The sequence below is a fragment of the Mus caroli genome, chromosome 2 (genome assembly GCF_900094665.2).
Source record: "Mus caroli chromosome 2, CAROLI_EIJ_v1.1, whole genome shotgun sequence".
Classification (NCBI taxonomy): domain Eukaryota; kingdom Metazoa; phylum Chordata; class Mammalia; order Rodentia; family Muridae; genus Mus; species Mus caroli.
In genome coordinates this window covers 46,753,418-46,777,130 of record NC_034571.1, presented here as the reverse complement: position 1 = coordinate 46,777,130, position 23,713 = coordinate 46,753,418, and the positions used below count along the sequence as shown (strand labels likewise).

General features: G+C 39.5%; 1 long non-coding RNA gene across 1 annotated transcript; it reads left to right on the top strand.

Annotated features, from left to right (window-relative positions):
- The first annotated feature begins 3,552 nt into the window (after nucleotides 1-3,552).
- LOC110308001 lies at nucleotides 3,553-21,944 on the top strand. The gene is made up of 3 exons (XR_002379497.1): nucleotides 3,553-3,763; nucleotides 5,913-6,019; nucleotides 21,753-21,944. It is a non-coding gene; the product is annotated as an uncharacterized LOC110308001 (long non-coding RNA).
- The last annotated feature ends 1,769 nt before the right edge of the window (nucleotides 21,945-23,713 follow it).

The following is a 23,713-nucleotide window of genomic DNA, read 5'->3' as shown; positions in this document are numbered from 1 at the left end:
TTGCTTCCTGGTTGTGCCTAATCTCATCTATTCTGATGCAACCATTCTGCCTGTGCATTTTGTGTTTAGGGAGAAGAAATGAGAATGTGTGTATTGCAAGACCCATCCTGTGTTAACAACTCAGGGCCAGGTGACTTTGCTGCAGGCTCGGGAAGAGACTGTGAGCAACACAGAGGGACTGTTGTCTCCACAGGAGTCACATGATTCCAGTGTGAGACTCCAGGGAAGGCATTCTGTTTCAATGGCAAGAGTGATGGAGCAGGGTTTATGCTCAAGCAGAAATGTCAGGAGTTGCTATGGAAACATCCCAGGTAGGTTGGTTAGTTCGGTGAGCAAGGACCATTGAATAGAAGTGTCTCAGAAGATTCTCAGAAATTTTCTATGAAAACTGAACTTTGTACAGCTAGTAGGGAGAAAATTGGACTGTTGAGATTCTGCTGTCAATAGCAGGGAGCTGTTTGCTCCCAATGGCCGCCATGACTTCTTATAGAATTCCCAGCACTGATAGAACCAGACCAAGGTTCTAAAATACAAGCCATGTTAAAGGAGAAACTAGGAGCTTCTGTTCTGTACGCACAGCCCAGAAAGCCCAAGCCCGAGGGGATTATACCGTCTTTGCAATGTGTGCTGTGTATTTGTGTGTGTGTGTGTGTGTGGGGGTATGTCACTGCATAAATGACTAGTGACTTTCAGAGTCTCCATTTCAACACTCTAGAATTTATATAAATTTTCCCCAATAGAGCAGCCAGTTTTAATGAGAAAAGATGATGCCATATTGAGGAAAGTATGTGAATTTGGTTGTATAATAGGTATAAATTTGGGAAAACTATCATATAGCTTGATTATGAAATGTTTGAATTTTCTGAGAAAGCAGATGTGTTCTTAACACACACACACACACACACACACGCACACGCACACGCACACGCACATGCACACACACACGCACACAAACACACACAGGTGCCTAAGTGTGATAACAGATGTTTCAATCTACTGGATTGTGGCAGAAATTTTATATTTATGTAAAAGTATCATATTTTGTACCTTAAGCTTACTCAATTTTTGTTTGTCAATTATACCTCAATAAAAGTGGAGAGAACTCAGGTTCTGCCTCCAACTTGGCCATGATCAGCTGGAGTCAGTGGACTGCTGTGTGTTCTCTTTAAGAATGGAGCTTTCGGCTCTGTTAGACTTGGGGTTGGGTGTAAATGATATTAAGGGGCTCATAGCAAGGCCGGGAAATGATGAGAACAAATGAGACACAGGGGAAAAGTGGAAGAGGGAGAATTTGTATCGCCAGCTTGAGAATGGTATAAATGTTAGCCAAACCCTGCTGCAGTCCAGCCTGAAATCCTGACTTCAATTAAGAGTGTAGTAGACGTCTGGAAATCTGCCCTAACTGTCAGCTTTTCCTTTATGCACGCACAGTTGTGTGCACATCTGTATATGTTTTATTGATTTGAGTGTATTCCTCAGTTTTCTTGCTATGAGGTGTGACAGTGTGAGAGGGTTAGGAATAGGAAGAGGTGGAATTTAGCAGAAGGTGTTTAGGTCATGGGGCACTGCCCTCGGTAGTAACTAATGTCGTCCTCAAGGGGCGACATTTGGTCTCTGTAAGACAAGGCTGTCACGAAGTACCCTTGCTTCACTCTGGCTTCCTGACTTGCCATGCAATCTCTCCCTGCTGCGTGTGTTCTGCCACAAGCCATTTACCAAACTGGGAAGCACTCCATTAGCCTCTGACTACAGGCAGGACATGGACTGGTGTTAAACTCTCAACTTCCAGAACACTTGGATAATGAAACTTGTTTTCTTTACAAAGTCCCCAGCCTTGGAGAAATTTTTTTTATGGTAACAGAAAACATGCATTCATGTATGTGTAGATATGTTTATGGAGATATGTGTTTACGTATATAAATTTTTGTATTACTCAATGGATAGAAGCTTATATATGAAGAATAATAAGCAGCTTTCTCAATTGATGCTGGCTTGACGTTTTGCACAGTAAGGAAGGGCAGGGGTATATATCTTTGTGGTTTGGCCAGGTTAATAGTATTTGTCTGTAATTGCTGTGAAACTTTCAGTTGGAGGCTGTTCTCGTTTTCATGCCCATGGCTTAGGTTTGCTGGAGTAATCTCATCTAATAACTGTGAGACTGGGACTTTAGAGAGCTGTTTCTGCAAGCCCTGTGGTTTGTCGGTTAGTCACGGTTCAGGGGTAAGTGAGGTAAGAAAGAGAGGCAAGAAGAAAAGGCAGGGAAATACGTATGTGGGTGAAGAGGGAAGTGTGGTCAGAGTCAAGGGCAAAGGGGAAACTGAGACTCCCTTATCCTGTCTATTCCAGTTGTTTTTAGGACAATCTATTATTTATATTTTGGTAGTGTCTAATAGAGAAGCATATATGAAAGGTTACATGTCATTTTCTTAAAGATAAGATGAAATTCTCACATCATTGTCTTGAGAGGTTAACATGGATTTCATGTTACCCTACCTTAAGACTGCTTTCTGCGTAAGTATCTAGAGGTAAGGGAAGACACATCAGGGGTCAGATTGCCATTCCCTGAGCTGGATTAAATTCCTACTACATAGAGTTTACATTTTTAAAAGTCCAGTTCCTTGGTTCCTAAGATGTCCTGTGCTTGTGTGTTCTTTTGCTCAGAGATGCAATCCCTTCCACTATGCCTGAGAACATGGAGTCACACTCGGCAGTCACACCATCTAAAAATGTATTGATCCCACTGTTAATTATCTAAAATAGATTCTTAGTGTTGTTTGCTTGGCTGCTGGTCCCGGAGGTAAGAGCAGAGGATGGGCACTCATTGCTAAACAGAAAAAACAGAGTTCAGTGCTGGGAAGGAAGGGATCACCCGAAGGCACAGGGTGTGCATGGGGTGTATGTGTGGGAGGTGATTGGGAGGTGGGGGCTGGGGACGGGTCATTTGGGGAATTATTGCTCACTGCCCAGGTTGCCTGTAAACTGATGTTAGATACTGTGTTGAAAAGGAAAACCACAAATGGTTTCGCCAAGTCTCTGTAGTATTAACAACTCTCATTGGCCACAAGCCACTTGACTTTAATGGATTATCTGTCTTGAACTGCTGGGAAAAATGTCCCACCCACCCCTCTCCGACTTACCATCACTTGTTCCTTGGAGTTCTTGTTACGGAGTGATCATTTGTTTCTGTTCCAGATTTGTGAACAGTCCTTAATTCACCAGAATCCAATCTAACGCCATTTAAGAAGCAGCATTCCATGTTAGGCAGGTGAAGTGCCAGCTCCTAGAGGCACAGAGATAATAATCTAGGCCATTTTACCACCCAGTGCAATAGCATCTGGGCAACGCAGACTAATCAAAAACCAGCTACAGTAAGCAGCATGACGCACTGGCTTCAGCCCTATGGAGATCCTCCCTGCCCTGAGCTCCGTGTTGTGCTTCATCCTCTCTCTATTGCACAGCACTTGCTGATCACGTGGGAGTGGGTGTGATGCAGATGTTCTGTGATGTCACGTAATACAATAAAGAGGCAGGGGTGCTTTGTAGCTTCCAGAAGGATGCCTAGGAGGAACTGACAAGTGGTGCTCCAAAGCCCAACCAACTCCATTTTTTTTTTAAAGAAGAAGCTCCAGTTTGTATGAGGCCTGACTCCAATTCCAAGATGAAAACCATGAAGTCCACTTGTGCAAACATCATACAGTAACTGCCCGGACTCCTGGACCCTACCCCTAGCAACGGCCAGTCAGGCTACACCGGCAGGGCCAAGGTACATATAACCTAAGACATCCTGCAGAAAATAGAAAATCTGGCCATCCTGTTTGTCAGGTGGTTTTGCCCCTGTATTTGGTTCCTATAGATTATGTCAGAAATGCAGTTTTCAAAATATTAACTTGCTGACCTGTATGGAAATTCGCCAAGCTTGTTGTAACCACTCATTTCTGAGCCACTGTCATGGTGCAGGTGAGAGACCTTGCTCGAATTAAAGACCCTGTGTGTTTGCATCAGAATTGGCTCCTTGGTAGTCTTTGGGGCCCTGAGACTTGGACATAACAGTGCTAAGATAACGTAGTGCAGACATAAGCCTTGAGCATGCCATCAAATGAATTTCTTTCTTTACAAAGGAGACACTTTGAAGTGAAGCAGCGTTCAGAACTCCTAGTGAAACAGCAACGCACAATACAGGACGTCCAGAACTCCTTTTGTCATCTCCATTGCCTGTGCATATAACTGAAAGGCAGGTTCCGTTGTGGTGTTTTGTTTTGTTTTGCTTTGTTTTTGTTTTTTTTTCCCTGCTTCTATTTGCTATCAGTTGAGAATATTATAATGTGGAGGTTGGGGCAGAGGAGAGGTGGGGGCATATGGGGGTTAGCCTGGTTGAAGAGGAGGGTAGATTTCTGTTTGAAGGGTTTTCCCTTTTGAAAATATCCTAGGATTTCCATGCTGTTGTTTTGTTCTCATTTTGACACTGTTTATTTTTCTTTCTTTTTTCTTTTTTTGACTTTTCAAATTGTTACCTTGATTTAAATTGAAAAATATTTCTTTTTTAATACTTTTTATTAGGTATTTTCCTCATTTGCATTTCCAATGCTATCCCAAAAGTCCACCATACCCTCCCACCCACTCCCCTACCCACCCACTCCCACTTCTTGGTCCTGGCGTTCCCCTGTACTGAGGCATATAAAGTTTGCAAGTCCAATAGGCCTCTCTTTCCAGTGATGGCCGACTAGGCCATCTTTTGATACATATGCAGCTAGAGTCAAGAGCTCCAGGGTACTGGTTAGTTCATAATGTTGTTCTACCTATAGAGTTGCAGATCCCTTTAACTCCTTGGGTACTTTCTCTAGCTCCTCCATTGGGGGCCCTGTGATCCATCCAATAGCTGACTGTGAGCATTTACTTCTGTGTTTGCTAGTCCCCGGCATAGTCTCACAAGAGACAGCTATATCTGGGTCCTTTCAGCAAAATCTTGCTAGTGTATGCAATGGTATCAGCGTTTGGAAGCTGGGTGGATGGAACCCTGGATATGGCAGTCTCTAGATGGTACATCCTTTCGACACAGCTCCAAACTTTGTCTCTGTAACTCCTTCCATGGGTGTTTTGTTCCCAAATCTAAGAAGGGGCAAAGTGTCCACACTTTGGTCTTCGTTCTTCTTGAGTGAAAAATATTTCTTAAAACTGCATATAGAATCAAGATCATTGATGAAAATCACCAGTATTTTTAAGGCAGAAACATTTATAGTAACAAAACTAGTTTTTACTTTGGAGCATCTAATATGTGTGTGTGTGNGGGGGGGGGGGTGTTTTGCTGGCATTGTCTGGGTACCACGAGCATGCACTGCCTGTGGAAGCCAGCAGAGGGCGCAGAATACCCTGAAACTGGAGCTGCAGAGACTTCTGCTGAGAATCCAACCCAGGTCCTCTAGGAGAGCAGCCAGTGATCTTAACAGCCTAGCCATCTCTCCAGCCCCTGCTCCTGTCATTTTTCAGAGACAATGCTTAAATTATAAAAGGGTGGAAATGATGTAACAAAAATATTTATTTGTAAGTAAACTGTATTTACTTTTCCTCTGTTGGCGAGGTGGTTAGAATCGATTTAGAAACAAATTCACAGGGCTACTTTTCTCTGTGGTGACTTGCAAGGGGAGAACAAAAACAACACAGTATTCTTTGGGGTCACCCTCCAAGCATTAAGGTGGAAGAGGGTCAAACCAAGTCACCGTGTTCACAGCCAGCTGGTGCCCTCAGGATTTCTGTAAGTGGATTCATGCCGTTCACCTCTGACTCCAGAGTCTCCCTGTTGAGTTTTGTTCCCTCGGGTCTCAAGGCTGCTCCTTTATCTCTACCCTGGCTCCCAGGCACATGCTGAGCTCTTCATCCTTCATTTTCCCTGCAGTTTTCCTTGCCTTCATTTACAGGAAGCAGCTGGGGGTGGAGGTTGAGGGACATTCTCTGGAACTTGTTACTGAACAACAACAACAAACAAGGCACATGCCACAAAGATAACTTCAAATCTGTGCATCAGGTATTGTCCCATCTCTAAAATATGCTGTGCTGGGCTTCCTTTATGTAAACTAAGGCCTCACCTGTTTTCTTTCGTGTTGATTTATCCTCTTTTTACATGAGTTTGAATCCCACATGCCATAAATAACACCTCACTTTAATATTCAGAAAAATGCAACCCCCTTCAATGTAGGAAATTTTCTTTCTTAGCACATGAGCCATGTATAATTGGGGAAAAATGTGTTTCCTGCTAGAGCTGGGTGGAACTTCATAAATGCCAGTTGGATCAAGGATAAGAGCATTAAATTGTCTTTTTTTGGTCTTTCTGGCTGCTTATTACAGCAGTTGTTTCATTTTTTGTATTCTTTCTCTCTTGCCCCTCTTTTCCCCTCTCTCTTACTCTTCCTCTCCTCTCCCCATCTCTCTCTTCCCCTTTCCCTCTCTCTGTTTCTTCACCCTTCCCCCTCCCATCTCCTCTCTCCTCTTTCCCTCCCTCCCCTCCCTCTTTGTGTGCTTAAATATAAGTCCACATATGCACAGTCCATGTGTAAAAGTCAGAAGACAACTTTGGTGTCAGTCCTTCATCTTGTCGGAGACAGAGAGCCATGTCTAGTTTTCTTCCTGGTACTCATGCCAGGCTACTGACCTGCAAGGCTCTTGGGATCTCCACTCACCATAGCCATGTCTCCCTAGGGGTGCTGGGATATACAGAAATACACACTGCCAGCTGGCTCTATGGAAATTCTGGGGATTCAAACTTGGCCCCTGACGCTGGCACAGCCAGTGTTGTATTAACTGAGTGGCACACTTGGCCCATATATCAGTTATTGGGGATGCTGGGCTAAAATTCTGGAGCTATTGTTTTTCAGCCTATGTGTTACAGTTAACTATGCACATTTGAATATAAAATGTCCTGCGCAAGCTCATGCGTTTGAACTCCTGTTCATCAGCTAATGGTTGTATTGAGAGCTGGGTGGCGGAAATGGATCACCAGGAAGGGTGGCCTTATGGTTATAGCCTGGCTATAGTTTCTGCCAGAATGCTTTTATGATTTTTTGACATGTGCACATTCCCAGCACTGTGGACCAAGGTGCTTCAGCTACCATTTATCTCCTGCCATGAGACTCACCAACTAGCCCTGCTCAAACCACAGGCCAAGATAAATTATTCTCTCCTCAAGTTGCTTCTGGTCAGAGAGTTGGAAGCAGCAATGAGAGAAGTAACAAACACATATGACTTACTTCATTTGCTACTATATAATTCATGTGTACATGCAATTCCCAAGTATGTATCACTGATCAGTATGGATAGTTTCTGGCAAATGTATTGTTAGACTATTTTACCACTAAGTGAATATCAGAAATATGTTTGCAAAAGTTTTCTTGATAGCTCACTACAAATCTAGATTATAATCTTATGAGACCACTATCATTCTGTGGTCCACTGATGACTTGTGGTTCACAAATGTCATTATGTCACATAGAACTGTGTGTCTGTGTATATTCATTAACCTGTGTAGTTACTAATTTCAGAACTTTTTGGTATTTGGGGTAAATATATATTTCTACCTAGTATCATTATTTATAGTCTAAAGAATTTCATTTAACGTCTTTAAACAATTTATTTTTATTATTTTAAAATCACTTGTATATATGTATAGGTGTGTGCATGTGAGAACATACACCCTTGAGAGCCCAGAAGAAGACATTAGATTCCTAGAGTTGGAGCTGCTGGCAGTGGTGAGCTGGCTGAGGTGGGGCTGAGAACTGAAGCTCTTGACTGCTGAGTCATCTCTCTAACAATTTTTATTAATTAATCTAGATGGAGATTGATAAAAGGTTTATAAAATGTGAAATTATTGGTTGATAAGCTTTGTTTTTAGCACTTTAAATATCTTATTTTTGACTTCTTTCATTGATTTTGATAAGAGTCCAGGAATATAAGAGTTGATCTTTCCTTTGTTCAGTATTTGAATCCTCTGACTGTTGTTAAGATATTCCCTTCATTGTTGGCTTCATCAGCTTAGTTATGACATAGGATGCAGTAAATTTTAGAAGTTTTTTTTGTTCTTTGAGTGCAATGGGTTCTTGTATACATAAATTTTTTCCAAACTTAGAAAAATTTTGAGATTTGTGTAGGTTTTAGTATCTCCTTGGAAATTGGTTTAGATTTATTTCTTCACTATGTAAATGGCCAAATACCTTTTGTTTTTAAGGAAGAGATTTTCTGTGTTTATTTACTATTCTTCTACAAGATTCCACAATAGACATTTTTAATTTTAAAAAGTATTTGTTTTTGGATTTTTGAACTCTAGAACAATTAATTGTAATTAACTTTAATTAGCAATTTTGCTGGATTTTGTACATTAATGTTAGGGAAAGCATTTCCACTTAAAGGTTTCAGGTTCTAATAGAGGCAATGTCTTTAGGTTGTAGGGATGAAATATTAAACTCATATTGTTTCTTTTATTTTATTTTAATTAATTTATTTTTATTCTTTAGTTTATCCCCCTCCCAACTGTTCCAAAATCCCACACCTACCCCCTTGTCTGCAAGAGGATGTCCCCTCCCCCCAACCCCTAGACCTCCCCACTCCATGGGGCCCCAAGTCTCTCAAGAGTTAGGTGCATTATCTCTGACTGAGTCCAGACCTGGCAGTCCTCTACTGTATATATGTCAGGGGGGCTTGTATCAGCTGATGTATGCTGCGTGGTTGGTGGGTCAATGTCTGAGAGATCCCGGGGATCCAGGTTAGTTGAGACTGCTGGCCCTTCTATAGGGTCACCCTCCTCCTCAGCTTCTTCCAGCCTTTTCCTAATTCAACCACAGGGGTCACCAGTTTCTGACATTGGTTGGGTGCAAGTATCTGCATCTGATTCTTTCAGGTGCTGGTTGGGCTTTTCAGAGGGCTGTTATGATAGGCCTCTTTTTTGTAAGCACACCATAACATCAGCAGTAATAGTGTCAGGGCTTGAGGCCTCCCCCTGAGCTGGATCTCAATTTGGGCCTGTCACTGGACCTCCTTTTCCTCCTTGTCTCCATTTTTGCTCCTGTAGTTCCTTCAGACAGGAACAATTCTGGGTCAGAGTTTTTGACTGTGGGATGGCAACCCCATCCCTCCACTTGATGCCCTGTCTTTTTTACTGGAGGTGGACTCTACAAGTTCCCTCTCCCCACTGTTGGACATTTCATCTAAGATCCCTCCCTTTGAATCCTAAGAGTCTCTCACCTCCCAGGTCTCTGGTACATTCTAGAGGATTCCTGCACCTCCTACCTCCTGAGGTTGCCTGTTTCCATTCTTTCTGCTGGCTTTCAGGGCTTCAGTCCTTTTCTCCTCCCAATACCTTATCATGTTCCCCTCTTCCCCTCCCTATAGACTTTCCCATCCAGGTCCCTCCCTCCTTCACCCCTTCCTGTGATTGCTTTCTTCTCTTCCCAAGTGAGATTGAGGCATCCTCCTTGGGCCCTTTTGTTTTTTAACCTTCTTGAGTTCTGTGGATTGTATCTCGGAAATTCTGTACTTATTTTTGGCTAATAATCACTTATTAGTGAGTACATACCATGCATGTCCTTTTGGGTTTGAGTTAACCTTACTCATCATGATGATTTTTTTAGATTTTTTTCATACAATATATTTTAACCAGATTCCTCATTTTGATGCATCCAACTTCATATTCTTTCTCTCTCTTAAAAAGTGTATGTATGCATGTGCATGCCACACACACACACACACACACAAACACAAAACACAAACACTTTGAAGTCTATTTGTAAGAGGATGTTGTTTTAAGAAAGTGCCAACTGTCTTTCAAGCCAGCTGTGGTATTTTATATTCCCACCAGCAGTCAGATAGTCACCATGCCCAGCCATGTGTGATGATGCCAGAGTTTGGGATTTGTACTATTCCGAAGGAATAATGCCTAAATGGAATTTGCATTTCTTAAATGAGATGCTAAAGTGTTCTTTTCAAGTTTTCGGCATCTGTATGCTTTATTGGAAGGAATGCTTGGAAAGATCTTTTGCTCATTTTTAAAAAATTGATCATTTTATTTTAAATTGATCATTTTATTTTCTTTTTCTCACTGTTGAATGTTAAGAGTTCCATATGTTTGTGTGAAGTGTCTCTTGTCAGACGATCCTCTGTAAATATTTTCTCCACGTCTCAGTTTGTCTTATTTTTATTGACATTTCCTTTCACAGAGCAGAAGTTTTTAATTTTAATGAAGTTAACTTATCAGTTATTCCTTTCCTGGATAAGAGAACAGTTTTTGAGAGAGGGGCCACACTGCTCTTCTCTGCTTTTTGCTGCTGCTTTCGGAATAGGCTCTTGGTAGGAAAGAAATGGGTTAGTGCCCTCCCCTGGTCAAATAACCTCTCCTCTAAACAGGCTCCCATGTTTTTTATACTAATAACAAGAATGGAATGGATTTAATAAGCAGAAGAATGCCAACAAGTGATTGTACTTGCTAATCAAGATGACTCAGCGCTCTGACTCATGGTCCTTGCTGGTTTTCTCCACACTGGGACACTTACCCTTTATCCATTGTCCTTGCATCAGATGTGAATAACCTTTTCTGTTCAGATGAACAACCTACACTCTTCTGGCATGACTGAATTCTCCAGATTTATCTTCGGCAGTTCAGAGATGATCTGATTCCTCATTACACAGAACCTAGACTAGATAAGGAAACTATAGTGGTATGGCTTTGTCTTATGCATAAGATCCGTTCTTCATCATCTCTATAGGGTTGATGCTACTGTAAGAGCAAATGCCTGATGAGAGATCAGAAAATGATGAACAATTTTTATAAAAATAACGATGATCAATTGCTGACATACATTTGAATAAGTCCTAAGCTCCACTAACTAGCTTATGACTGAGTGCTACATGAATATGACATAGTGATGATGACAATACTTTTCAGTATGAAAATGAGTTCTAGAATTGGTGTTGGGAACACATTTACTTAGATGTTTTCAAAGGTTTAAAAATTGAATTGTGGGGGCTGAAGAAATGACTCAGTGGTTAGGAGCCTTGGTTATTGTTCTAGAGGGCCTGAGTTGATATTAAAGTAATGATTTCAACTTGCCCATTTCAAGAATCCATGAACAGGCAAATTAACTTGCTTACACCATAGCACTTTAATTGTATTTGGTTGTTTTTTTTTCCCTTCATGTATTTATCTGAACTTTTTCTCAGTTGATTTTAGCTTTTGAGAATAAATCATATGAATTTACATTTTTACAGTATAAATTCAAATGTAAATTTGTTACAATTATTTATTGTTAACAAAGGCTGTAGAGGAATATGTGTGTTTTGTAAACTATTTTGTTTACATTTTATATATTATATACTGTACTCTTGGAAGAGATTATACAATATAGATATGGATTTATTTGTATTTTTGTAGCTGATAGAGACTAAGACAATTCTATACAAATAATTGTGAAATTTGTGGAAATTTAGAAGGCCTAAATAAATAACACAGATACATAAACTAGAGCTTATTTAATAAGCACTCATAACTGAAGTAATGAATAGTATTTTAGACACTTCTTCTTTCTGATGTTTTACTTTAAGAGAGAGCATCATTACTAAGAATGACCTCACATAAGCAAAATTTACAATGAAAATAGACTTTCCTAGATTTCTTAACCAATGTTACCTTTATTGAAATCTTATTAAAATAATGTTCTTATACTAGGGTAGCCAACCTTTTAATATAATTTTGTTATTGTGAATCATTAAAAACTAATAAAATATAACAAATTAGTTACTTTATCCTAAATGATCAAAGACTAGTCTCCATGTGGCGTTTGGTTTTCTGCTGTTTGAACCCTTTCCTCCTTTTTTGTCTTGCTTCGGTTTAGCTGCCACCACAGTCTTTGCATTAATGTGCTTGTCTTAACATGAGATTCTGGCTGCATCAAACTTATTACTTCTAATTTGTTCTTGGAAAGTACAGTAGTACCAAGCTTGTTAGAAATGTCTAAAATACAAGTTAATGGAATCTGATTAGGACTCTACTCGTGGTAAAATGTATGAGACTTAATGGAGGTATGTTTTGGTAGTCAACACATAATGGATCATTAATAATTTATTTGCTGTTCTTATTATTTCATATTTAGCTTTATATTTGACTATAATTGTAGCTTGCCCATTCAATTTTAACAAAATGACCCATGAATATATCCTTTATGCAACATAATAGTACATTTATATGTCTGTTTCCTGATTTACATTTTTTCCATTTCAAGAAACATGAACAACGAACTCGAACCATTATGTTAGAACATGTCAAAACTGCTATTAATAACTCTAAATGCATTTCTTAACTGTAAAATTAAAATATTATGCCAGGTATGGACTGGCTTAAAATTAGCAGTGACATGGTTGAAAACTTCTTTTCATTTTAAATGTAGGGGCCTAAAAAAATGTCACGTGGAACTCTGCCAATTTCTCCTTAACAATGTGACTGTAGCTGCCATAATTAGTGTCAAATCTGCAGTGCCTCTCAGTGCATTGTTCTTCGACGTGCAGATAAGATAGCTCCTAGCTGAGTGGTCAGCATGGCTGAGGGTTCATTGCAGAATTCTTCCAACTGTTGCCAGAGCAAAATGTCTCTCAGGCCACCAAAGCTCTGGTTGACATTGATATTCCAACAATGGGGAATGGGTTGACTCTAATGGATCATAATTCTCAAGAAATGCTCTCAAGGAGTTGGGTTTTCATAGTAAATCTTCCCATATATTGTAATGACTTCCTGCTCAGTATTGGAATATAGGTCTTAGCTTTTAGTCTAACATTTTGGTGATAGAACCACTTAATATCTATGTCAGTTATCATATGCTTGTTGAGAATCCAAAGTTCTATTTCATCATCTGAATTCCAGATGGTTTAAAAACTACATGTTTGCCTGTTATGTTTGTTTCTACCTCAAACAAATAATGAAAGTAAAATTCATACTGCTATTCTCTTTTTTTTAATTATATACAGACGGGGTTTCTGTATATAGCCCTGGTTGTCCCGGAACTCACTTTGTAGACCAGGCTGGCCTCAAGCTCAGAAATCTGCCTGCCTCTGCCTCTGCCTCTGCCTCCTGAGTGCTGGGATTAAAGGCATGTGCCACCTGAAACAAGCAGTTATTTGCAACCAATTTGTAAACCAGAGCAGAAACCTATAATCATTATTACCTTTTCATAACTTGAGCCCTCCAAATTAATTCCAAGCTCTAGCTAGTCAATGTCAGCAACTATATTAAATATACATTCTTATTTCTACTCCCAAATCTTTAGTAGAGCATATAATTGTTTTTGTATTATATTTGATGTAGTTTCCTGTGCCCCAAGTTGTGAAACTGTTCATAATAAAAATTTTGTCACACAGTATTCTTTTTCCTTGCTTTATGTTTTGAAAGTTGTTATGTAAATAAACACACAACAAAATGTACATGTTTAAAATATAAAATTATACAACTATTTTCCTGGTAATATATTTGAACAAGTGATGTTTCATAAAAATATTTCCATTCATTTTAACATATTTGTCCTTCACTCCCAGCTATTGAAACTCCTTCTCTTCCCTCTAAGGTCTTCCTTCCTAGATAGTCAGAATTTTACTTTCAATATGTATTTATTCCAACTTAGCATCAACTGTCAACTTGATATAGCTTATGATTACCTGAGAAGGAAAATAAGAGTCTCAATTCAATAATGTCTTTATTGTGTAGGTCTGTGAGCAGGTCTGTGAGGTATTATCTTGATGGCTAATTGATATGGGAGGGCCCACAACACTGTAGATGGTAACATTCTCTGGAAGCTCATCAGGAGCTAATGAATCGAGATGAACAGCAGTTAGAGAGAGAGAGAGAGAGAGCAATAGATAGCCAGTAAGCAACATTTCCTCAGGGTTTCTGCTTATAGTTCCAGCTTGAGTTCTTGTCCTGACTTCTCTCCGTGATGGACTGTGATCTGGAAGCAGAAGTCAAAAAAATCCTCTCCTTCCTCTGAGTTGCTTTGGCCAAAATGTTTTATCACAGCAACAGAAAGGAAGAAAACTGCCCAGACTGTACATTTTGTATCTCTGTCTTCCTCAGTTGCTCATTTTGTTTGGGGGGGGGGGGCTGTATAAGTGTTATCAGTAACAGCCATGCCATAGATTCAACATGCTGTTGCTGAAATTTCTTCCATTAAATAACTTAATCCGTTTCTTTTACACTTTGCCTCAGGTAAATGCTTAGGGCAGAAGGCATGCACATTCTTTGACAAATAGAACAAGAATGGCTTCTAAATCCAGTTGCTCAGATCATTACTACTGAAACTTCTTGAACCTGGCTTCCACCGTCCACATTGTTCTGAACATGACTTCTCTTCCAGCCTCCTACTAGAATGGCCCTTTAAGCTCTGCTTACACTATTCAACTGTCTTTCTAGTACAAAGTTCCAAAGTCTTTCACATTTCTTCTAAATATACTTGTTAAGTCCTTCAGCCCACCATAGTACCAGTTTCTATATCAATCACTATTTTGCTGCTGTAACAAAACACTATAATCAAGGGAACTTAATTGAGTTCAAGAATGAGTTCCTTCAGGCTTACAGTTCCACAAGGATGAGAGTCCATAATTTAGGGGAGGCAAGTATCAGACATGGCAGGGACAACAGCAATATGGAAGCTCTTATCTTTAAATGTAAGCATAGAATAAGGACAGCAAACAGGAAGTGGCATAGTTTTCAATTCTCAAAATACATCCCAAACGATGTTCTTCCAGCAAAGTTATACTTCTTAAGCTTCTCCAAACGCACCACCATCTGGGGACCAAGTATTCAAACACCAGAGCCTGTGGGGAACACTCCCATTCAAAGTGTCACAGTGTCCTCCTGGCTTTCAGAATCTCTGTTCGAGTACATCTTTAAAATGGAATGGTATTGTGATGGGTTTGACTTTAAATTCAGTTGGTGCTTCTTCCTTGTAATTATTATTTTTTTGTTCTGTGTATTTGGTATAGACAATATTTTAATTATATCATGATATATAGGTCTCTTTTATTCTTGAAGTTTGACATTCTACATTTTTAGTCACTTCTTTTCCTAGATTTGGAAAATGATTTGCATAATTTTACTGAACATATTTTCTATATGTTTAAATTGTTCTTTTTCTCCTTCTATGCCCATGATTTGAAGTTTTGTCTTTTTAAAATATCCCCTTGAAATCCGATGCCCTCTTCTGGTGTACATGAAGACAGAACACTCAAATATATAAAATATGTGAATAAATACGTTTTTTACAGAGGTTCTCTAGATATCAAAAGTTCTGTTAGTATTTCCTTTTTTATTATTGTTATTTTTGTTGTCAAATTAGTGTTCTAATTTATCCATGTAACTCCAACATTTGATGCTCTGTCTTCTACTTGTTGTTTTTTTCCCTATTGGTGAAGCTCCCCACTGATTTTTTCCCTTAGATTATTGAAACTTCAATTTTCTAAAATTTAATTCTGTTTTTACAATATTTCCATCTGTGGAACTGACAATTCTCTTTGAAATATTAACAAGGGTGTGTGTGTGTTTACCATGGCTTGTGTGTGGAGGTCAGGGTACAGCTTTCAGGAATCATTTCTCTCCTTTTACCATGTGGGTTTCAAATATAGGTTATTAGGCTTGGTGGTAAGTCTTTAGTTGCTGAGCCATCTCACTGGCTAAGAATTGATCATTCTTAGAAGATTCATGTTTTTCATATTTTTTCAGGGGACTTGGTTGGTTTGTTCATTTCTACATTAGAACTTACATGTCTGAAATTAAGTTATTGGTAGGGTTTTGCAATATCCCTTGTTATTCAATTGTGCTTTTTGTAATACTCAAACAGGACTAAATTATAATAGGGTTGAGAATAGTTTTGTATCCATGGCACTGGATACAGTTTTGTAAATCACTCTGAGCATGGAGTACTGACTGCAGAAGCAACCAGAACTGATAATGCAGCAGTAGCCAATGGAACACAATCACTCCTTCAACTAAAAAGCTTTTTTTTTGTGTGGATAAAGGAACAAGGACATTATGGTACATAGTAAGATATTAATTACTAAGGGAAAGAAATAAAATCAAAGCAGTGTGAGACCAACATTTGGTGTTAGAAAGAGAGATGCGAGAGGGAAAAGAAAGAAGGCTGATGGGGAGGATAAAGAAGAAAGGAGGCAGAAGCAGTGTCAGCTAAAGATAGAATGGGAAGGGAAAGAGAAGAATTGATGCAATCAAGCAACCCAACCCATATCGTGGAGAGAGCCCCTCCACCTTGGCTTAACAAGTGCACTCTAAGGAAGAGAAACAGCAGGAGCAGAGGGATGTGCAACAACACAGTTCCCACAGCTAGATTCTTCTTCATGTTTATCTTATGTGTATACATGTTTGGCCTACATATGTGTCTGTACATCATGTGTGTGTCGTGTCTGTAGTTGTCAGAAGGGGTTGTTGGATTCCTTGGGTCTTGACTTATAAACAGTTACAAGCTGACGTGTGGGTGCTGGGAATTGAACCTAGGTCCTCTGGAAGAGCAACCAGGAGGCCCAACCACTAAGCCATCTCTCCATCCCCTACAATGTAAGACACTAAATGAAAGGTTTATTCACGTGAAAGAAAGAAAACAGGAAAAAGAACAATAAAAGTTTATATGTCTGTTTTTAAACTGCTCTGTGTCACTGAATTTTTACCTCTAACCTTAACACTAACACACACAAGCAAACAAACAAACAAATAAACAAGTGTGAGGTTGGAAGAACTTAGAGTGGGTCCAGAAAGAGTGGGAGAGGGAAATGGAAAGTTAATATGATCAAAATATGTTGTATGATTACATGAAATTATCAAATAATAAATATAAATATTATACTTAATTTAAAAAGCTTATGATCAGAAAAGGGAAAGACGTAGGAAGTTATATGGAAATGTATATTAAAATTTTCATTAACATTTTAAAATATCAACAATAATAACACAAAAATAATGTAAAGATGGAGAGGGTGGGTTTTTATCACCAGGGATGGTACAGGTTCAGGCTGTGGAAGAAGACATAGCATAAGGTCATTGAAACTTTATGTCTTTTAAGAGTTACACTTAATTCTATGGTCTACTTTCGTTTATTTTTATATCTTGTGCTAGGTAATTGAAGTTTGTTAGTATTTTGACACATGGGGCCAGTTTTCCCAGCAGAAATTGGTGAAATAATGATCTTTTATTTGCTACTGAGTTGCCTTTGCATAGTACTAACAAGTAGCTGTTCATGCATGCTTTCTTGACTTACTGATGAGTCCTCTCTTGAATACAACATTGGCTTCACTGTTGTAGCTTTGCAATAATAAGTCTTTAAGTCAGGAAGTATGAAATACTCCAAATTTATACCTTAATTATTTTAAGTAACTGAATTTATTATTTAAAATTTGGGTTAGTAATTCTGTCTTTTGTAGTTCCATTTGAATTTTAGAGTCAGCTTATTGATTTATTCAGAAAGATGAGGCCAGGGTACTGATCAGCATTTAATTGTGTCTGTATGACACTCCCACACTTCTTTATGAGCAAGTGGACTTTAGTTCTCCCTATGTCTCTTAAATATTCTTCTATTGACGTAACACCCTTCAAACATGCTATTCTCTTCCTGTGCTTTCTTTTCCTTCTAAGTCCCAATTAAATACAAATTGTTAAGTAAATTGTCTTTAGTTTATATAGTAGAAAGAACTTAACAGATATGTAGTGATGCCATTTTCAAAGGATGCTGTCTGTAGATGCAAAGCTTAAATCATTTTCAGATTTTCTTGAACTCACTTTCTAAATACAGTTGACCCAGCACTAAACATCTTCAGTTAATAATATCTTTACATCTCCCCAAAAGTTTTTTTCCTAAATGTTGAGCTGCTGCTTCTTCTTCTTCTTCTTCTTCTTCTTCTTCTTCTTCTTCTTCTTCTTCTTCTTCTTCTTCTTCTTCTTCTCCTTCTTCTTCTTTCTTCTTCTTCTTCTTCTTCTTCTTCTTCTTCTTCTTCTTCTTCTTCTTCTTCTTCTTCTTCTTCTTTTTTTTTTTTTGAGTTTCTTCTCCTCCTCCTCCCCACTTCTCAAGTTGTTCTGTGTATTCCTGGAACATTATGAATTGCAGCCCCGATAACCTGTTCCAGTTTGAAGATTAACTTTGTAGAACATTTTTTTGTCCACAGCCTAATCTTCCAAAGAATATGGAGCTAAGGGATGCCATAGTTGGAGAAGAGGGGATGGGTGCAAGTCATGGTGAAAATGCTCAGTAAAAACTCTTGAGGGAGAATGAAGAAGTGCTATCAGATGTTTAGCTAGGATTTGATTGCTGAGATAAAACACCGTGACCAGAGAGACTTGGAGAGGAAAGGGCTTATTTCATCGCATGCTTCTAAGTAACTGTCTGTCACGGAAGGAAGTCAGGACAAGAGCCCAGACACAGGAATGGAAGCAGATACTGTGAATGAATGCTGCTGACTGGTTTGCTCAGCGTGTTTTCTTACACCATCTAGGACCATAGAACATCTAACCCAGGGTTAGTACCACCACCCACAATAGGCTTGGTATTCTTACATCAGTGACTAGATAAGAAAGTACACCTCAGGCTCCCCATGGAGCCTCTGGTATAGATATTTTCTCAGGTGAGGTTCCCTCTTCGCAAGTGACTCTAGTTTGTGTCAAGTTCACAGAAACCTACCCAGCATACAGAACAACAAGGACATAAGTAGCTAACCATGCTAGCTTTTAACATCTTGTAGATTTGTTCTCTGCAATTATTAATACATAAAACAATCTAAGGCATTATTTGAAAGTCAGTCTTCAATGCCCTTGTATTCTTTTCAGTTGCCCAGAATAGCCAGCCGTGACTATACAAAAGTGCATCTATATTTATCTGATATATCAGATTAGTAGAGAAAAGTCAGAGACGCCAGGAATTAGCTGTTTGACACGGTGGCATAACCAGAAAATATGATTTTAGTGTATAGAGACAGAAGGCATATGAAGCCCCTGATCAGCCCTGGGGCTGGCTGGGGGAATGTAGGAGAAGGGTCATTAAATATTGTTATGGTTTGCTTCTTAGTGGTTAGAAATTAGGATACAGTGCAAGAAAAGAGAATGAAAGAATCTCACAAATGAGACAAAATACTGGAGGGAGGGGTGGAAGGAGGGAGGGAGAGAGAAAGAGAGGAGAGAGAGGGGGGAGAGAGGGAGTGAGAGAGAGACAGAGAGAGACAGAGAGAGAGAGAGAGAGCGCGCCCATGCCTTTAAAAACAAGAACCCTGTGGATAGTGTGATAGTGTGGGAGGTCTCCGAAGGACAGACCTGTTCTGCTGCTCTTGACAACCTAAATAATTTCACAGATAATTGCTAACAATCAGAGAATAGCCTTTCACCTTTGTGTGTGTGGAACACCGGGTGTTCAAATGTCCAAGGTAATTAGCATGAACTATTGTGTTTTAGGTAGAGAAGGTGGCTGGTCCTAATTAGCATTGCTTGACTGATGAACAAGTTCAATTATAAAGGTTGAGGCTCTTGCTTGAGGATATTCAGGGTTCTCTTGCTCACTGAACTGAACACATTTTCTGGACAGCCTGTAGTCTACCTCTCTCCTCTCCTCTGCCCCCTCTCTCCCTCCTTCCTTCCCTCCCTCTCTCATTCCCAGCCTCCTTCCATTCATTTTCTTGTTTCTTTTTCACTTAACAAAGAGAGTCAAGAGTGGGAGAAAGTTTTAGTTTAACTGAGCTAGCTTGTCCATCCCTAACACTCACCACCATCCATCACAAAGGGAGTTGAGCCACTTCCACTCTACCTTTTTCCAATCAATCAACACAATTAGCTTCAATCAACATGGTGAGTTTCCTTTGATGTTGCTTTACTGTCCTGGCACATGGAATGAGGATGGGCAAAACAAAATTAATAAAAACATTTTCTGTTTCTGTTTGCTTTCAGTTATAGGATTATTGTTAGTACAATTGACTCTGCTCATTTGGAAAATGCTGCTTTGGACCAAGTTATCACTAAATCCCAGATTTGAGTCTCAGCTCAGACTCACTAGCAACCAGCCTCTGGCATGCCTTTTGGCTTCTTGTCCTAAGATTTGCCCCAGGTCAACCATCCTCTGTAAAGGTCCTATGCAGATTGCAGTTTCTATCTCTGTGTAGATACATCGCTTCATTCTTTTAAACTTCCACTGAGATCTGCCTTGGGTACAGTACTGCAGAGATTCTTTGGTGCGTTATTACATCACGGTGCTTGTATTCTGTGATTTGTACTATGTTCTGGGCCACATCAAAGACAGAAGAGCCATATGGAGTGTAACAGCGTAAATGAAAGGCAACAGGAATTTGTCAGAAGCAGTTAACCTGAAGGCAGCATTGAAAGACAGGGGTCAGGCAAGGGCCAAGAGGTGGAAGTGCAGCTAAAGGAGGCAGGGATGAGGTGGGCACCGGGTCACGGAACAGTATTCTCTGTAGGAGAGAGGTACTTTTAAGTCTTTGGGAAAAAAGTAATAAATATTTCACAAGCCTGCCAAGAAGAGCCAAAGGTGGAGAGTTATCTATTATCTAAAGACTTCCATATGGCTGCTTTTCTCCCACACCAGAAATGACGGGGTGGGGGAGAGTCTTAGGTTATCTTGGCCATATGATTTTTTTATTTGATGGAACTGGGCTTGAATCTAGGAAGAACTGTGCACAGTTGACAGTGCTAATGAATAACGAATGAATGTTTTTCTCACTGCACATTCAACCCTATGGACTTGGAACACAGGTAAATAGTATAAACATTACCTGGTAGTCACTAATGCAGAAAACAGAAGTATTTATGCATGATCAGTAGAATAGAGAGATGCTTTTGTCTTTGAAAATCCCCAGTAGATCTGGGCATTCTCCTTACTTCAGTCTCAGATTTCTTACCTGGTGCCCCTTTCCTAACCACACACAGTGCCTAAAACACTCTCCTTCACAGGAATGCCATTCTGTAATGCTAGTGGCAGACAGCTGGGACAAGGTGACTTGCATGACAGCAGTTACTTGTATGCCTTAAGAGAGTGAATATGGATGGAATTAGCTCAGAGAGAAACAGAAGGTGTTGATGGAAGAGAAGATGGTTGGGACAAAGGTTGTTAAGGTGACAAATTACATCCTGTTGAATATAGGACCTGTATATGTTTTTTTGTGGCCATCTGGTAATGAGTTAACGCTCTCATCACTGGGGTGACACACAACAGTAGACAGAAAATACTGAAAGTCTGGTCACTTGGCTAAAAACATGACTTTGATGTTTCTAGTTTCATAGCTCTTATAAATGTTTTTGCCTTAGTTTCCTAATCTGTAGAATGGGGATCATAACAGTATCTCCTGCTATGGCTATGATTAAGTATTGGGAATGGGGTCTGGCTAAGTATAAGTGATATCAATTCCTACCTCACTGTAATTAATAATTGCCAATATCTGTGCCGATAGTTTGCCTCCACAGTGTATTTTGCCTTCAGTGGAGATGGTTGCTAAGTTACTTCATTACTGCAGACCACTCAGACTTAAAGTTTTCATCTGTTGTCTTCAGAGATTTGTCTACAGTTCCAATAAGATTGATGTCTGTGTTACATTTGCTGCTTGTGAACTAAGAAAAGGATGTAATACACATTGAACAGGGTTTGCTGAGTGTCTTGCAAAAGGCTTTTGTTAGTGTTTGTGGAGCGGTTTAACTAAGTACCTGGAGAAAGGACTCACTTTATGACTTGTAACTCTCGTAGATCCTGCTACTGCACTGACCATGCTGGAACAAGGCTGACCCATCCTTCCTAGAAGGAGACACCGAGGAGACAGGGTCTGCACCACAAGAAGATGAAAGGGCAACCCTTGAAAATCGTGTCTGTGGAGTTTATTTTAAACAGTTCAAACTTTTCTGGCTCTAAAACATAGAGGTCATATTAAAAATTAAAAAGTAGAAGTTCTATTTACATGGCAATTCTTGCTCCTCTATGGAACTGCAGAGGAAAGCAGTCTTGTGACTTGAGTGGGTGGGGCTATTTCAACCCTGAAAAATTAATGTTATAAAAATTGCTGCTAGTAGTGAATAGTCTGAGAGAAATATTTCACAGCATAGCACCACCATCATAAGCTCTAGTGAGGATCAGACTAGTAGGTTTTCCTCTGCAAGGTCTTCAGTGAAAATAAATGGTACAACATTTGTAACACGAGTCACATAGTACCAAGAACATGGGAAGCCTCAGTAAGTGGGCACCTAGTTCCCACCTCCAGAAGCAGGGAACAGGTGACAAGGTTTGATGATGAGAGGATGCTTCATACCCAGTGCTAATCACTGCGATCTCAGAAGCAGCAGGCAGTGGCTGGGCTTTCCTCTAATCGGGTTCCTTCAGATCAGCAGTAGACACTTGCTATTACCCACCCCAAGGAAGGCTCTGAGGAGCCCATGTACATCTGACCCACAGCAAATACTAAACTATAAAAATAAATTATACATGTCAAAAAGCCCAGGATGAATTATATCCTTTGATTTTATATATCTATCTGTCTTAATAAAGTAAGTCTTTAATAGTTTATAGATTTGTTAAGTCACTAAAGCAATTTCATTTGTTCCTATAGAATGGTCACGAATTTTATACGACTGCTTTTTTCCAATGCTAATATTAACCAGCTTTTCTCTAGACATTACTGAATGGTTTTCTGACTTGTTTTTTATATTTTATAAGTTAGGGCTATATTTTCCCAAGGATGTAGGTCAATAAATATTCATTCTGTCCTTTCTGTGATCACTGGGGACTCAGCAGTGTTGCGCAAAGCAACCCTGGTTATTTACAATTTTCATCCTTGTTTAAGCAGTGGAAATGCAGACAGGCTGTACGTAGGCAAATGGACACAATCTTTGGAGATGAAGAAACTCTTTCCCTTTCTTGTGATTTGCATTGTTTTGTCTTATTAAGACAGCCATGGATGTTAACCAGTACCTCAAAAAACTATTTGGTTGGGATGGTTTAGTTAAAGAGGTGCTCTCTGGAAAGTAGTGTGCAAGCTGTAGTGGGAAAGAGAATGAGGCATGTTCCCCACACTGGGCCACAGACCTTATAGAAGAATATCAAAGGGCTCTCAAGGCACAAAGTTGCTTGGCAGTGAGTTTGTAAAAGCACTGAGCATATATTATAGGCATAATGTCTCAAGGGAGGTGATTCCTTCAAAACAAGTATGCAGTCATCAAGTAATGAAGCTATTTAGCATAACTAAGAAGACAGGCAATGTGGGTCCCTGACATTCGGTCATGAGTGATTTGGATTTGAATTATTTATTCATCTGTGAATATTTATTGAGTGTCTGTTATGTGACTGTAGGGCTTAGAGATACAGGGAGGAATGAGGAAGACAAGATTCCCGACCTGGTGTTGTTTATAAAGTCTAGTAAGATGAGTTAAGCTATCAATGAACAAGTTGATGGACCAGGGATGGGAGGAAAAATAGCTAGGAATTTGGGGAGGCTTCTGTAAGGAGGCTGAGTGAAGCCTGACTCAGGAAGCACAGCCATCCATTCACAAGTAAGTGTAGAATTAGCAGCATTTAAATGGAAGAGAAATATGTGAGGAATGAGCTAGAATGCCATTGTGGTGAGAGAGTGAAAAAAAACACAGCCCCTTAATAGTTAAGCCCAAATTCTGGTGAAGAATGTTGATTCTTGTTCAAGTATCAGAGAAATGACAGAGGCT